The 15,888-nt window shown below is 41.9% G+C and overlaps 1 pseudogene; it reads left to right on the forward strand.

Moving 5' to 3' along the window:
* Positions 1-794: 794 nt before the first annotated feature.
* Positions 795-15,645, forward strand: LOC146767960 (uncharacterized; annotated as a pseudogene).
* Positions 15,646-15,888: the final 243 nt, after the last annotated feature.

A 15,888-nucleotide genomic window follows, 5' to 3' on the forward strand; every position in this document is an offset into this window, starting at 1 on the left:
ATGTATCATGTTTGTAGAATCATGTGTTGAATTTTAAGAAACCTCTGCCATGGCGCAGAAGACATAGAAAAAAAAAAAAAATTCTTTAAAGCTTCTTGCAAAAAGACAAACTCAGATAAGGAAGCCCCTCTGTCAAGAATGATGGGCTTATCCAGATAACAGAGCAGAAAGCCAAAAGCGCATACGCAGAGGAGAAGAGTTCAAAAGTTCAATGCAGAAGAAGGCTATGGTTTCAGCCTCAAAAGACCACCGGCGACCCTGTAAAGACCACCACAAAAAACCACGCATGCCCAGAAGGGCGTGGACCTATTTAGCATGAGAGGCGAAGACAGGCGGGGCCAGGGGTTGAATATGCATAGTAAAGTTGTATAATGTATTGCATATGGAACACCTTTGTGAATAAAACTGTGGGGCAAACTCCAGCTCGGGGCACAAGATTTTGGAGAGCTATCTCACTTTGTGTCGGGCGCTGGCATACATACCCACTTCATAACTACATTAAGTTGTGGAGTCTATTTATTTATTCCGCGTATCGCTTCAGTGCAAAAGTATCAATGGAACAAAAGAGCACACTAAAACACCTTATCAATATTTTAAACCATGTATCGTTTTCAGATAAGCTCCTAAAGCATTTTGTACGCTGGCTACTAGCAGAAATACCAAATTTTATTGTGCAAGAACTGAATTCGCTTTCTTTTTGGGACAAAATTGGACAGATAATAACTTTAAAAGTAAAAAATGGTGAACATAAAGCTTCTCGATTTATTCTGATATTTTTACAAGCCTGAAAAAAAATTTTAGAAGCAGAAAAGAGCATACAGACACAGGATCACAGTCTGAATAATCCCTTTTCCCCCACCTATCCACCTCCTCAGAACCCCAGCCTTGATAGCCCTTCACCCACCCTGTATCCTCCTCTAACACCTGGTTCTTCTGAGAAATATAGTCCGGATTTCTCTGAAACCGAGGAATTCTCTCCACAGCACCCTGCAATGCCTCTGAAATACACGCGGCAGAATCATGGCAGCGGCCATGTGCTCCGACCCACTCCCCCTCCCCCTCTGTCTCACAATTCTTTCCTGCCCCCACCCACCCGCCTCTCCTCCAGTTCCTTCCGCTCTCCCACAGCCCCCCCACACCCTCCTTATCAGGGCCAGCCCCTGCCTTGCCTCGGGAATGGGAACGGGGGCGGGGCCGGCCCCTGCACAGCTCCCAGCCCCAGCGCTGATCACAGAGAGGCGGGGGCAGGGCACAGCAGCCCAGCAGCTCACAGCATGGGCGGGGCCGGGATTTCTACTGTGACATCGGCACCCCGAGAAAAGGGGGGCGGATTGCCTCTCACTGGACCTCAGGGAGTGGTGGGGGGACAGAACCCAGCCTCTGCCGATGACTCTATATCATCTATAGCAGTGGTTGTTTAGGAAGGAGAAACGGTACCAGAACATACCAACCACTCCCATATAGCGACAAAACAGAAATCTGTAAAATACAGAGAGAGTTTGGGAGGTCCAGTGAGCTTTTTAAAGGGATGATAAGGGCAACGTTTAATTCAAATGAAATGGTACCCAAAGATATCACTGATTTATTTAAATGTTTACTAACACCTTCTGAATATGAGATATGGGAAAGTAAGTGGAAGTCAGCTTTGACAGTAGTTTTACAAGAAATACAACAGACACCCAGTGAGGCCACAGACGGTGATGGCAATCCTATTGCAATACATCATTTATGCAGTACAGGAGACATACAATGCCCAGAAAAACAATCCAGACTGTTATCTAGGTTGGTTTTGGAAAAAAATCTGTAATGCTGCAGAAAAAGCATTGTACCAGCTACCAATAACTGAGGCTAAGGGCAGCTATATTAACATTAAACAGCTTCCTTCTGAGAGTTTTTTACAGTTTGTTGATCGTTTGAGAACCCAGGTGGAAAGACAGGTGCAAGGCACTAACGTACAAACAGAGCTGATTAAAGAAATGGCTCAGAGGAATGCAAACGAGACTTGTCGCAGAATTATCCTCAGTCTTCCTCTCGACCCAGCACCTAGTCTTGCGCAAATGATTGATGCCTGTGCCAGGAGAGCAGTCCTGCTTGATAACCCTGACAGCCATACAACACCTGCAGAGCTACAGCCTGTTGCCACTGATGCACCAAATCCAAGGAGGCAACCCATGTCATTACAACAGCTGCAGCACATCATCTGCCTGCGTTGCAAGAAACCAGGACACTTTGCCAGAAACTGTCCTAGACTAGAACCAGAGACAGATCAACAAACAAAAAACCTAATTTCCCAGCGTGTTTCTGCTAAAATGACTACGGGCAAAGACATAAATATAGTGGGACCCACATGGGAAAATGCCTCTCTCTTAACAAATAAGGGGGAGGGTGGGACTCATGGTGGGGGAGAGAGAAAAATAAAAATGTAAAATGTACAACTAACAAGGTTTGGCAGCCACTAGGCCGACTTCACCTAGTGACTGCCAAAGGATTTAATTTCAGATCCACTGATTGGAAAGTTATTATAGTGGACCTGTCACACAGCCCACAAGACTGGCAGGCATACGATATGGAACTAGACAGTGAGTATTTTTTTATTGGAGATGCAGCATACACACCTCCAGAGATTGAAATAGTTCCCATGACCACTAAGGGAAAAATATCCAGTGTTATGCTGTTGGCACGATGCGTACACCCTCCGTTTTATCTAGAAAAGGGGCAAATTCTGGCACAAGCCATTCCCATCCCAGTAGAAATAACAGTAGAAGGAAAATCACCAGAAGTCTACTGGGCAGAGGTAGTAGGAGAGGATAGACCCTCGATGGCATGCAACCTAGCACATGGGTCAGGGCACCTTCAGGTAGAAGGGGTTCTGGACACAGGTGCAGACATCACGGTAATACCTAAACCCATGTGGCCACCGCACTGGAAATTGCAACCTGTGGCAGGCAAACTTCAGGGTATAGGAGGAACCACATTGGCAAAAATTTCAAAAAATGTTGTGCAAATTGAGGGACCTGATGGGAAATTGGCAAGTGTTCGCCCATTTGTGGCAGACTGTAAGGCTCCTCTGTGGGGGAGAGACACCATGTCCCAGTGGGGAGTCCCGCTAATCATTCCTAAGACACCGCAGGATTTTTGGAAGTAGCCACTGTGGGGCGCCCTGCTCACAAGCTAAAGTGGTTAGATAACACCCCAAAGTGGGTAGCACAGTGGCCTTTGAGTAGTGAGAAACTCGAAGTGCTTGAGAAACTTGTGAAGGAGCAGGTAGCTCAAGGACACCTGAAAGAGACAGACAGCCCTTGGAATTTCCCAGTCTTTGTAATAAAGAAGCCTGGGAAAGACAAGTGGAGATTGCTCCACGATCTCAGAGAAATAAACAAAATTGTAGAGGACATAGGACCTCTCCAACTAGTCATGCCTAGTCCAGCCATGCTCTCCCTAGATTGGAAATTAGCTGTATTAGATATAAAGGACTGTTTCTTCCAAATTCCATTGCACTCTGAAGATGCCCCAAGGTTTGCATTCTCGGTTCCCACCATCAATTGGGAAGCCCCAATGAAACGCTATCACTGGAAAGTTTTGCCCCGAGGTCTAAAATCCAGTCCTTTTATATGCCAACAGTATGTAGCAGCACTACTGTCTCCAGTACGTACAGAGAGAAAAGATGCCATCATCCTTCACTACATTGATGATGTGCTTGTGTGTGCTCCCAATGACTCTGTACTCCAATACACACTTGACCTAGTGGTTGAAGTTTTAACCGCTGTTGGATTTCAATTGCAGAAAAACAAAGTTCAAAGAATGCCACCTTGGAGATACCCGGGCCTGGAAATCTCTGCAAGGACCATTGTCCCACAGAAATTGGAGATCAATTGCAACCCCAGAACACTAGCAGACCTCCACTCACCGTGTGAGTCTTTGAGTTGGGTAAGGTCCTGCCTAGGCCTCACAAATGAGGACCTAGAACCTCTCTTCAATTTATTGAAGGGGGAGAGGGAACTAGCCTCCCCCAGGGAGCTGACCCCAGAGGCAAAGACAGCAATCAAAAAGGTACAGAAGGCCTTGTCAGAAAGGCAGGCACATTGGTGTGACCCAAATGTGCCTTTCCAGTTCATTGTTGTAGGAAAGCTGCCACACCTGCATGGGTTGATTTTCCAATAGATTGAGGAGCAGAAAGATCCACTCTTAATCATAGAATGGGTTTTACTATCCCTCCAAAGATCCAAAACCATCAAGAGCTGACAGCAAAGCTGATTCAGAAGGCCAGATTGGGTTGTGTGAATGAGCAGGGTGTGACTTTGCATGTATCCACCTTCCAGTCAGGCTTTCTGAGAAGGAAGGAACTCTCCTGAGAGATTGACCAAAGGGATGTTCAAGTATTTGCTCCAGAGCAATGCCAGTCTCCAGTTATCTCTGGACAGCTACAGGGGACAAATATCAGTCCATGCCCCATCTTACAAGTTGTTCAATGAGGAATTCCACCTTATTCCTCAAGAGAAAAGGAGCCAGAGGGCACTCAAGGCTCTCACAGTGTTCATGGATGCCTCTGGGGCTTCCCACAAGTTGATGATGACTTGGAGAAATCCACAGACTCAGCACTGGGAAGCTGATGTTGAGCTTGTGGAGGGATCCCCCCAGGTGGCTGAACTGGCTGCAGTGGTGAGAGCTTTTGAGAAGTTTTCTGAGCCAATCAACTTGGTGACAGATTCTGCCTATGTAGCAGGAGTAGTGTCCAGGGTGGAGCAGGCTGTGCTCAAAGAAATAGAAAATGAACATCTCTTCAGGTTGCTCTCAAGGTTGATTTATTTAATATCTCACCGAGAGCATCCATTCTTTGTGATGCATGTAAGGTCACACACTGATTTGCCAGGTGAGATTGCAGAAGGGAATTGCAAAGCAAATTCCCTTGCTGGACCAGTCAAAAAAGCACGTCTCCCTGATGTCTTCCAACAGGCAAAGCTGAGTCACCAGCACTACCATCAGAATGTGCCAGGTTTGATTCGACAGTTCCAGATAACACGGAGTCAGGCTCGAGCCATTGTGACCAACTGTCCTAATTGCCAGCTCCAGGCTGTGCCATTGTTGGGCATGGGGGTAAACCCCAGAGGCCTTAGCAGCTGTGAGGTATAGCAGACAGACATCACACACATTCAGAGTTTTGGCCACCTTGAATGCGTTCATTTAAGCGTGGACGCATTCTCAGGTGCAGTGTATGCCTCTGCTCGTATAGGACAAAGGGCTGCACATGTCAAACAACACCTAGTGCAAGCATTTTCAGTATTGGGGGTTCCAAAAACTATAAAAACAGACAATGGCCCAGCATATATATCCAAGGAGTTTCTGGAATTTCTTCAACAGTGGGGAGTGGAACGTAAAACTGGCATTGCCCACTCCCCCACAGGTCAAGCTGTAGTTGAGCATGCACACCAAATGCTCAAATGGGTATTGAAAAAACAAAACAGATCAGCTCTGTGGATGTCTCTACGAGAGAGGCTCTGTAAAGCCATGTTTATCATCAATTTTCTGAACTGCTCATTTGAAAACATGAGTCCACCTGTTGTACGTCACTTTAACAGTGGCAAGCAGTTCAAATTGTCTCAGCATCCCCTGGTCTCTTCCCAGAAACCTGGGAAACCAAGGATCCCTATGAATTTGTAACCTGGCTATGCATGTGTAGCTACTCCCTCAGGCCCTTGGTGGATTCCCCAGAAGTGGGTGAAACCTTTTGTCCCCAAGAATCCAGGTCAGACAAAAGGGGACAGGAAGCAAGTAGCTGATGCTTCAAAGAGAAGACGTCGCCAGATGGAAGAAGAAGAATGTTCCCAAACGTGAATTCCTTCCGGCAGAAACAGAAACTTTAATATGTTCTTAAAATGTTTGCTTTTCCCTTTTAGAGAAAACCTACCTCCCACTCAACCCTGTGATGAACTTCATCCAAGTTGTCATCCTGCTAATGCTAAACAATCAAGCAGCTGCATGGATGGTCCCTCAGTCATGTCAAAATGTCTGGGTGACCCTGACACAGACACTAGAGCAGGAAAACATTTGCTTGTCCACTGCAGCAGCAAAAGACCCTATGTCCACCTGTCTGGTAGGAATTCCATGGCAGGCTGGAGAATTTCCAGCAGGCCTGAACAAACATAGGTCCAACGAAATCCCAGAGTCATACACCCCTCGACCACACAAGGATCAGAAGTAAGTTGGGGTGATCCTGAAATCCTTAGAGGAGTGGTTGCGGGGTTTGCCCAGAATAGCTCAGGAACCCCAAGAGTTTGAGCTATTGGGTTCCTCTTCTGCAGCTTACTGTGTACACTTTGCTGTGCTTCCAAAACCTTCTAACACTGATGAATACCACGTTATAAAACAACACTGTGGGGAGTTCACTGCAAGGAGGTGGTGTCAGAACATGAGCCATATCTGGGCAGACAACCCATCTCACTCCAGTCCCAGAGGTCTCCCTAAGGGATTGTTTTTAATTTGCGGGGATAGAACATGGGCAGGAATTCTGTCTTGGCTTTTAGGAGGGCCATGTGCAATCGGGAGGCTGTCCGTATTGACACCCAACCAAATTCTGATTGGTGAATAGACGCACAAAAACAAATTGGCAAACAAAATTCAAAAGAGGAGTGCAGACAATCTGGACCCAAATTGCAACTCAGAAATTTTTCATTGGGCCAAGTCAAAAAGAGTTGCTGTGTCCCTGTTTCTTCCATGGATTGCAGCAGCCTAAGCTCTAGGTGAATTGGGCCACCTAGAGTGCTAGGTAGTCAAACAGGCAAACTTAACATCTGCTGCCATCAGCTCCCTCCTAGAAGACGAGGAAATTACCAGACAGGTGACGCTGCAAAATTGTGCTGCAATAGATTTCCTTTTGTTACTGCATGAACATTAATGCAAGGAATTTGAAGGACTTTGTTGCATGGACCTGACTTCAAAGGCGCCAAACATCCATGCTGCCCTTCGAAGCATGAACAGCCTGATTGGACAAGTGAAGCAAGAATCTAAAGATTGGTTTACAGAACTGTTTAAGGGCTGGGGATTCATGGAGTGGTGGACATCTGTTGTTAGATCAGTTTTGTTACTCCTTGTTATTTTGTTCCTTGTAACCTTGGCGTTTGGGATCCGGCGTCACTTGATTTTCAAGGCTATCAAGGGTCTCATAACTTCTGCCTCAGAAGTCAACCACATAGAGCTGGCTAACCTGAAGAGGCCTGACTACGCCACCAACTGTAGGTGGTGGGAAACTCATACTCAGGGTTGAATCTAGTCCAGTGAATTCCTGTAACCTTGTTTAACAAATAAGGGGTGTAGCTATCATGCTGGCATGGTAGCGTGGAGGAAGGTTTTAGAAAGGCCTTGGGAATGGTAAACTGAGGAAAAGGATACATTCATGTATTCCCCATTGTTTTAGAAAAGCTTTGGGAATGAGAAACTGAGGGAAAAGATACATTTATGTATGCTCCACTGTTTCGGGAAAGTCCCGCTTCAGCATTCCTCTGTAAACCCCTTTCTCCCCACCCCTGAGCAGTTCCCATTGGACCTGGCCCCTGGGGTGGTTCTGATGTGCCTTAGCTGAACAGTATCCTCATTGTTTAGACCTTATCTCTTAATTTTGCTGTATAAAACTGTATCTGGGCAATAGCCTGGGGCCTTTGGTCCCTGCTACCGTTCAGGCAATACAATCTCTCTGGACAGCATACCATTGGTTTCTCTTGGTCTCTTTATCTCGACTCCTAGCGGCGACCGAGGCAACGCTGCCGCTCGGACCGTGCTAACCCACACGCTGCCTGGTGAGCCCAGGGCAGCGGGACCGCGGAAAACCCCGGCCCCGAGAGGGGACAGCTAGCCGGAGGGTCCCGGGGGGCCGGGGAGGGACAGGGGACAGCAGCAAGTGACCCCCGAAAGCAACAAGTGGCGGTCCAAAGCGAAGCAACAAAGGGGGAGGTGTTACAGTGAGCTCATGGGCACTCTATTTCCCCTTCCCCGGGACCCTGTGACTCTGATCAAGATAAACCTGAACCCCTCCTTCCTGCCCCAACTGGGTTGGCAGAGATCCAGGGAAGCCCATCCTGCCCAAAGTCTATATAGACCCCTGACATTTCCTGTTCGTCCTCTTTTGCCCCGGTCTCCACATGGACATCACAGAATAAAGAGAGCTGAACCAACATATATTGGAGTAAGAGCCTCTTTTGGAAATCTTTGCCATCTCCTGATATTCCTCCCCTCACAGCCTCGGACTTCTGAGCTAGCCTGATATTCAGGGGGCTGTGCGAGGGAGGGAACATCAGTGGTTACCTCATGTTACCTCATGAGATCAAGACTATACATCTCAGACCATTAAGCCATAGGCTGGGCTTCAGGATTTTTGTCATAGTCTCTGGTTGTTCCTACACTGTTCCAGTAAAGAAACAACCTGTTCTGCCAGCTTCCTAACTGGTGATTTCAATGATAGAGACATTCATAGGATTACCTTCTCAGAATTGTTTATTTTATTAATACTTTGTGCACGTGTCATCCTGTGAATGTAATTTTTTTTTCTACCTGAAATGTGTCACACTTTCTAAAGTTTCTTGGAACAATAGATTGTAGATAATGTCTTTGAACTCTAAATCCAGCTTCTTGGGAAGTTTAGCAAGGCCTAGAAGACATAAGTTCAAATGGGAAAAAAAGATTGGATTCCAGGAAGCTTTATATCATTTAGTGGTATTTTGGGACCTAAGCATTCATGTTAGAAATACAATCTATTTCTTGGATATTCATGTTAGGATTAGTAATAAACTCAGAATTGATGGGAGCTGTTCAGTGTACAGGAGTCTTTAAGGTTATAAAGTCAGAATGCTTGATTACAAAGAAATAAAAAATGTTCTTACATGAAAATTATTTTGTTTACAGGCAGAGAAAAATGTAAGGTTTCCTTTAGCTCTGCACAGATTGTTGAGCATTTATCAGGTTTGCCTCCATGTTTATTTATACTGAGACTTTGCAGCAACAACTATTTCATTTATAGCAAAACATAATAGGAATGGCAAAAGAAACTTTGGAAAACAAAAGTAACTCTGTGTGTTTCTATATATCTCCTCAATTAGCTACAACCTTTATAAAACAGCCACTGCAATTCTGCTTCTTTACTGCAATGAGGATGCTCTGGACTTACGTTACTTCTGCACAAGATGATTTAAAGTTTATTGACTTATTTGTGTAATTTCATGCTGGGAATAGACTTTATATCTGTGTTTGGGAATGTGTTGGGTAATTGTGAAAATATTCTTCCCCCACTGCTTCCTTGCTTGAATATGTAGCACCATTAGAGGCTGTAAAACAGGACTGTGCAAGACAGCAAAAGAAAGGTTTATGGAAAGGGGACAGCACCAGATACCAGCTCTGAAGGCTTCCTTTGTATTTGTCTTTTGCGCCTACTATAAAACTAACTGCCTTTTCCAAGAGTGAGAAGTAATTCACAGTCCTTACAATAGATTAATTTCTCCTGACTCTAGAATTTTCTTATAAAAGACATTTCTAAAAGAAATCATTACTACCTCACTGGGTAACATGATTTGTTCCTAATCAGTATTTTGTGATACAAAAAGGTGGATTTTCAGACATTCTTCTATATCCAGAAGGAAATTTCCCAGTTAATGAATCACAGAACAAGTCATTCAACAAGATAATTAGCCAGGTAATAATTACATTAATTTCAATAAAATAAAAAGGACATAGTACCTTCAGTTAAACTGCAATTCACTTGCACAAACCAATTCCTGCACTAAGGAAAGAGCCAGTATTTGCATCTGAACATGATGGATGAAGGATTGGTTTATAATTACACTATTTAAGATATGCAGATTAGACTACAGAAGATTCTGTATGGAAACTCAATGAGAAGAAATGAAAATTCCATGTCTGAATATACAATCTGACCATATGATTACAAATAAGTTTCTCTGTATGACAAAAATAGATCTTAATCACTTTAAAGCCTTGAATAATCTAAAGGATTACTCCAATAGAGGGGCTAGCCAACAAAGCATCACTTGTCTCAAAAAGATGTGGAGCACTCTTAGCCTCTTAACACTACTGAGAAATGGCATTAGCTGAGAGCTTTTCACTCTGAAAGTCAGAGGTAAAGCCCTTACTTTATTTATGTGCACCCTTCAGCTCTTAGGTGACAGACTGAGCAGGAAGCATCTGAAGTTGATAGATTCTGACCCTGGTAGGATGGAGACTAAGCTAATACCACTGAGCTAATCTAGAGAGCTACAGCCAAGCTGATGAGAACCTTGACAAGAGCATTGTGTTACCACTGTGAATAACTGAACAACTAATTTTCCTCCACAGCCACAACGAAAGAGTGCTTAACATAAAATTGCCCAGGGATGAATTTGCAACATCCCCAAAAATCAAAAGCTTATGGGTCAGATTCCTGCATGCATAGCTCCACATCAGTGCTAGGCAGTGTTCTTTGGAATTTTATCTTCCCAAAGAAACAGCAGTAAAGTCTTTAATACTTCTGTATAGTGTTTTGCATTCAGAGCTTAAAAATTCCCACAGGGTCAGATGTGATCAAGAAAGACTTATCTACACTGTGCCTGGTTTGATACCTGCTGGCTTGCTAATTTTCAAGGAACTAAATGCCCATTTGGACTCCTTGTTATTTACTTTAGATGCAATACATTCAACGTTATCTGGGATCTCCTGTGCCTACTCAAAAACAGTGTTGCAGCCATTTCATTTCTTTTACCATCTGTTAATACTGCAAGATTTTTGTCCTAGGGCCTGCACTTTTGGCATCACAGGCAAGATGGCACTGATACCTGTCATTATCCTTCCTCAGCACATACCTCCCAGCTGACTACACAAGGTATAGAAAGGTCTCTTTTATTTGTGTGATTTTTTGGCTCATATCCCTTATGCTTAACTTTCAGTGCACTGTGTCTGTGTCAAGCTGGAACTTTCTTAAAAAACAATAGGGGAAATTTTCAAGCTGTGTGCAAGAGCAAAACTAGGAAAATTTTATTATTTTACTCATTTTAAAAAACCCTTTTGTGCCTTTTTCCTTGAGTTGCTCTAGTTCACCTAGCTTTTGGAGAAGAACTTGAAAACTAGAGATGCAAAGGGCTTTGTTGTGTAAGAGAGCATGGACGTCAGCTGAATCACTTAAGTCTTTCAAATTTGCAATTTGCACATGTTATGTAGAGATCTGCTAGAACCTTGTAGTCAAACCACTTTTTGCTTTGGGTATCCTGTTGCGGTGTCCTGTTGTCCCATTTTCTCTGCTGCACCTGGCTGAACCCGGACCAGATGCTAGAGATATTTTCTGTGAGTTGCCAAATACCCCCTTTCCAGGATCAGAGGTCTGGAAGCATCCCCTTCTGTTACTGTGTTTTACTCCAGTTATTTCAGGTAACATGTTCATATAAGTTCCTTAACTTACTATTATTATTGTTCTTTAAAACAACTTAAACAGAGGATTTTTTGGGTCTTTGATGCTGCTATTTGCAGCAAATACCTCTTATGGGTAAAAATTCTTTTTTTACTAATCTTCATAGATTCATGGCTGGTTTATTCGTCTTCTTTTTTTTTTTTTTTTTTTGTTTTGTTTTGTTTTGTTTTGTTTTGTTTTGTTTAATATGAAGTATGCTTCAGTGTAAATCTCTTTTTACACCTATTTTCTTCCCATCTGATAGACTCTCCATGTGCTTTTTTTCTGAATATCTCCTGTGCATAATTCCCAGCCCAAACCTATATTTTCTGCACACAGGTATGACAGAGAAGAACTTCAGATTGTCTGTCTGTGTCAGATAGTAGTCAGCATTTTTCTTATGACTTGAATGATGGAAGAAGAAGTATACATATTAAGCAGAAATTTGGCAGTAGGAAAAAAATATACTTCTCTAATAAAAATTATCCAAGGAGAATGTGCCATCTTGACTGTAGGAGATCGCAAAAGAATTTTTGTTTTTAATATTTGTCAATTAGGAATCATGTATCCCAGATCTGAATAGATTTGGGAGAGGTGGGATTGACATGAATTTCAGACAGCTATTACTGGCTAATTAATTGTTATGTCTTTTTTATGTTCCTAAAATAATATTCTCCCTCTTAGTGTTAGGTGTCTTCATCTGATCCCTTTTATTCACTTATTGCCATTATTTCAGATAATTTCTTAATATCCTTAGCTTACTGAATGATATACAGATCCTTTTATGTCTCCCTATTTTGTGTGACTAGAAACTGTATTGGCACACTCCCTGCTTTTACATTGAGATGACTAAGAAAAATATTAAGCAAGATCAAACCATCAAGAAACTGCTATATTAAAATACATCTAGATTGAATACATGGTCTGTTTTATGTTCTTTGTTTTTTTTGGTTTTTTTTGTTGTTTTTTTTTTAATATGTTTCTTCTAACAGCATTAGAGTTTTTGTACAAGAGCTACATTTTCTCCCATATAACTGATAATTTCTCATATGGTGCTGTACTTTGCTGTAATCTAAACAGACTGATAAGCTTCTTTCCTCTTGTGTAGAATAGCAGTTATTTTTTTTAAGTGAAAGTGCCAGGATAGTCTTACAAGATCTATTTGGTAAATCTACGTAATAGTCTGCCTTTTGCATTTTGATTTTCTGCCTTTTCTTTTCAAAGTTAATCTTTCCTCTGAAATCTCTATGGCTTCCTTTCTGCACCACTGAAGTAAGCATAACAAGTCTCCTCTTCTGCATCCTTTAGCTATCCCCTGTAACTGTAGGGATTTCTATATGATGGCTCTCTACTACTGATGCCAGCTTTTTGTATACATCTGTGGGAACTCAAAATGTCTCTCAGACATTTTTAGAGGTTCCAGGCCTTGGTCAGAGACATTCTAGACCCCGGCAGGCAGCTGGAAACAGCTGTGATTTAGAGTTTGAGCCATGGAATGAATTACCAACTTCGAAGGTGGAACAAGCAGTCACAAAGGGTTAGATAGTATAGTAAATGAAGCTACAAAGTAGAGGGGAAATTTTTTGAGTATTGTACAGGGGGGCTTTAGCACATGTACAGGGGGATTTTTACTTTGTACATGGGGGTCAGAAGTTCTAAGATGGAGGAAAATGGGCTGATACTGTCCTTCCTCTTTCTTCTTCCTTACCTCCATGTTCTTGGTGATGTTGGCACTCACAGATTGGTTTAGAGTAGAAAAGCACTTGGTAATATAGGTAGTAGGTATTGGGGAATAATTGTAAACATGTTATACGTAATATATCTTATAAAAGATAGCAGCAGCCCTGGGTGGGGAGAGAGAAGAAGAAGACACCGGACAGTCAGGGTGTCAGGAGTGTGTGCATCTCTGCCTGGGCCGCTGACCAAACAGCTGCAGCCCGAGAACATAATCTCTTAGATAACTAGCAATAAATCGTCTTGAGACCGAACAACAAGAGACTGCGGAGTTTTTGTTTGGGACCATGGGTTGGAAGAGAGACTTTACCACCACTCGAGACCCCAAACCAAACCCAGTGTTCTCACATACATCAAGCCAAATTAGGCAATGTATTATTTCATTTGTTATCATTTTCAGAACTCTCATAATGATGAACCTCCTCCATATGACAGCCTTAGTCTCTGACATCTTGGATGCAGAAATCTCATTTTATTTTGTTACTACTGCTAGGCAGTCTTTCTGTGTTACATTGATTTGGGTCTCTCCATATCTTTGCTCCACAGCTGCCAAGCTTTTTCTTCCTCTTCCCCTCCCTTCTTTTTTTTTTTTTTTTTTTCTGTATGGCTGACAAATATTTTATTTCTATTTTTTAAATCTAATTTTTAATGTGCATGTCAGTCTAAATTTTGTACCCTTTCATATTATTGCCTGTGCAATCTTAGCTCTGTCTTTACTGATCAGTGGTTTTTTTTCTCCATTCTTTGTCAATTCTTCATTTTTTTTCTTATTTTACTTGATGTTTTGCATACTATGATGTTTTGCTCATCTGTTTTTTATCTGTTTTTTTATAGTATTCTCACTAATTACTGCCATGAAATCTGAAAAAATAGTGCCATCTGATAAAAAGGCATTTGTAATAAATGATATTCCACTGTGTAATATGAATTTCCAAAAGTATCTTTAAAAGGTGCACTATCAAAGCTGAAGTGCTGCTTTTCTACATGTCATTGCAGAAGAGAAAAATATTTTCAAGTTTCTCACATACTGCTATTTTATTTTTAAATATACCTCTCCAGTTCATTATAAAGTGAATATTTTCTTATTCAAAATTATATAGAAGTGCATCAAATTTTGTTCAAAGGAAAGAAGAAAGAAACAGAAATATTCTGAATTAATTTTTCATTTACTCCCTTGCAGTCAGAAAATCTCACTTAAAAGACCATGATGATTTTCTGTTTCCTCTACTGATGAGCACTGTGTGTGTACAGATGAGCTGTAAGTGGACACATGACTCCTTAATCATATTGTGGATAGCTGGCAACCTACCAGGCTCTAAATGTTTGTTTGTATTGTAAAGGTTTGTACTGCTTTATCATCAAGGCTCTGTATTGTAATATGGCTGTTTTTTGTGACCTGACTGGTGAGCCAGAAAATTCCACGATGACTGTTTCACAGCCAGAATAGCTGTTTCAGAGTATCAGTAGTGGACAGGCTAATACTAAACAATTAATTAAAGATGCTAAATGAAATGCACTCCATGGGTAAGAAATGAATCTTGGGCTTAAAAAATACAAAATACTTTGAAAATGTGGAATGGTGTAAGATTTTCAGGAGTAAAAGCTGAATATAAGTATATTTTCCTGTCAGATAATGTACTGTATAAGCTCTATGTCTTTATGAACTTCTAAATCTAAATGAAAAAATGCTTAAAATTATCAGTATTTCAAAATGATTGTTTTTAATACATAGCAACTCATAAATAAAATCAAATTACTATTACATATTAAACTGTGATCATGCTTATAATCACAGAGGGTAACACTATTTCAGCTTTATCAACACTTTTATTCTATTTTCAGTATGCTGCTTAATTGCTTAATTAAGGCTTCTGCTAGTATTTTAGAAAGAGATAATTTCACTAAATGCTTGTATACTTTAGTATAAAAATTAAAAATTGAATTTAATTATTTTATTTTAAAATGTTTTTGTTGTTTGTTTTATAAACACAGCAAAACTATGGCTTCAATTTGGGAAGGATTTCAGATTTGTCTTCAGATTGACTTCACTGTGTGGTAAATATACTTGAAAGATAGTTCATTGTCACTGTGGGACACGTGAAAGCACAACGCGGACCACCAATGCTTGCAAGGTAAAAAAAGGCCGTTTATTATCTGACTCTGTCTTTTATACCTTCCCAAGGGTGACATTGGATTGGAGAGTGAATGGGCCACCTCTCCAAAGACATTGGACAAACCACCAGTACATCAAGTGTTCTCCACCCCCATAAAAGAATGTAAACAATATGTTGTTTACAGAAATTGTGTGGGAAAGTTCTCCAAAGGAATGTAAACTCAGAAGGCTTTAGGAAGTCTTAAGAATCAGGGTGACATCTCAGCCTTTTTAGTTTAAAAAGAAAAAGAAAGAAAAAAAAATAAATAAGGTTCAATGTCCATTCACAGAGGAATCGTCAGAGTGATCACCCGCCATCATCCTCAACTGAGTCATCACTCGACGATCCATCCATTGGATGCCTTTCAGTTTGGTCACGGTTTCCATGTTGCCCGTTGATCGGGTTCTGTCTCTGCGGTTGCAGATCAGGACGAACACACTTCGAAGGTACACAGCGCACCCCAGTATCTGTGGACACACAAGCATACCCGTGCCCCGAAGCGATAAGGTCATAGGGACCTTCCCATTGTTTGGTGACTAAATTCCGCACTCGAACTTTTGCTCGAGGCTGATGTGCCTCGTC

This window comes from Lonchura striata, chromosome 3 (genome assembly GCF_050655825.1).
Source record: "Lonchura striata isolate lonStrDom1 chromosome 3, ASM5065582v1, whole genome shotgun sequence".
Lineage (NCBI taxonomy): Eukaryota > Metazoa > Chordata > Aves > Passeriformes > Estrildidae > Lonchura > Lonchura striata.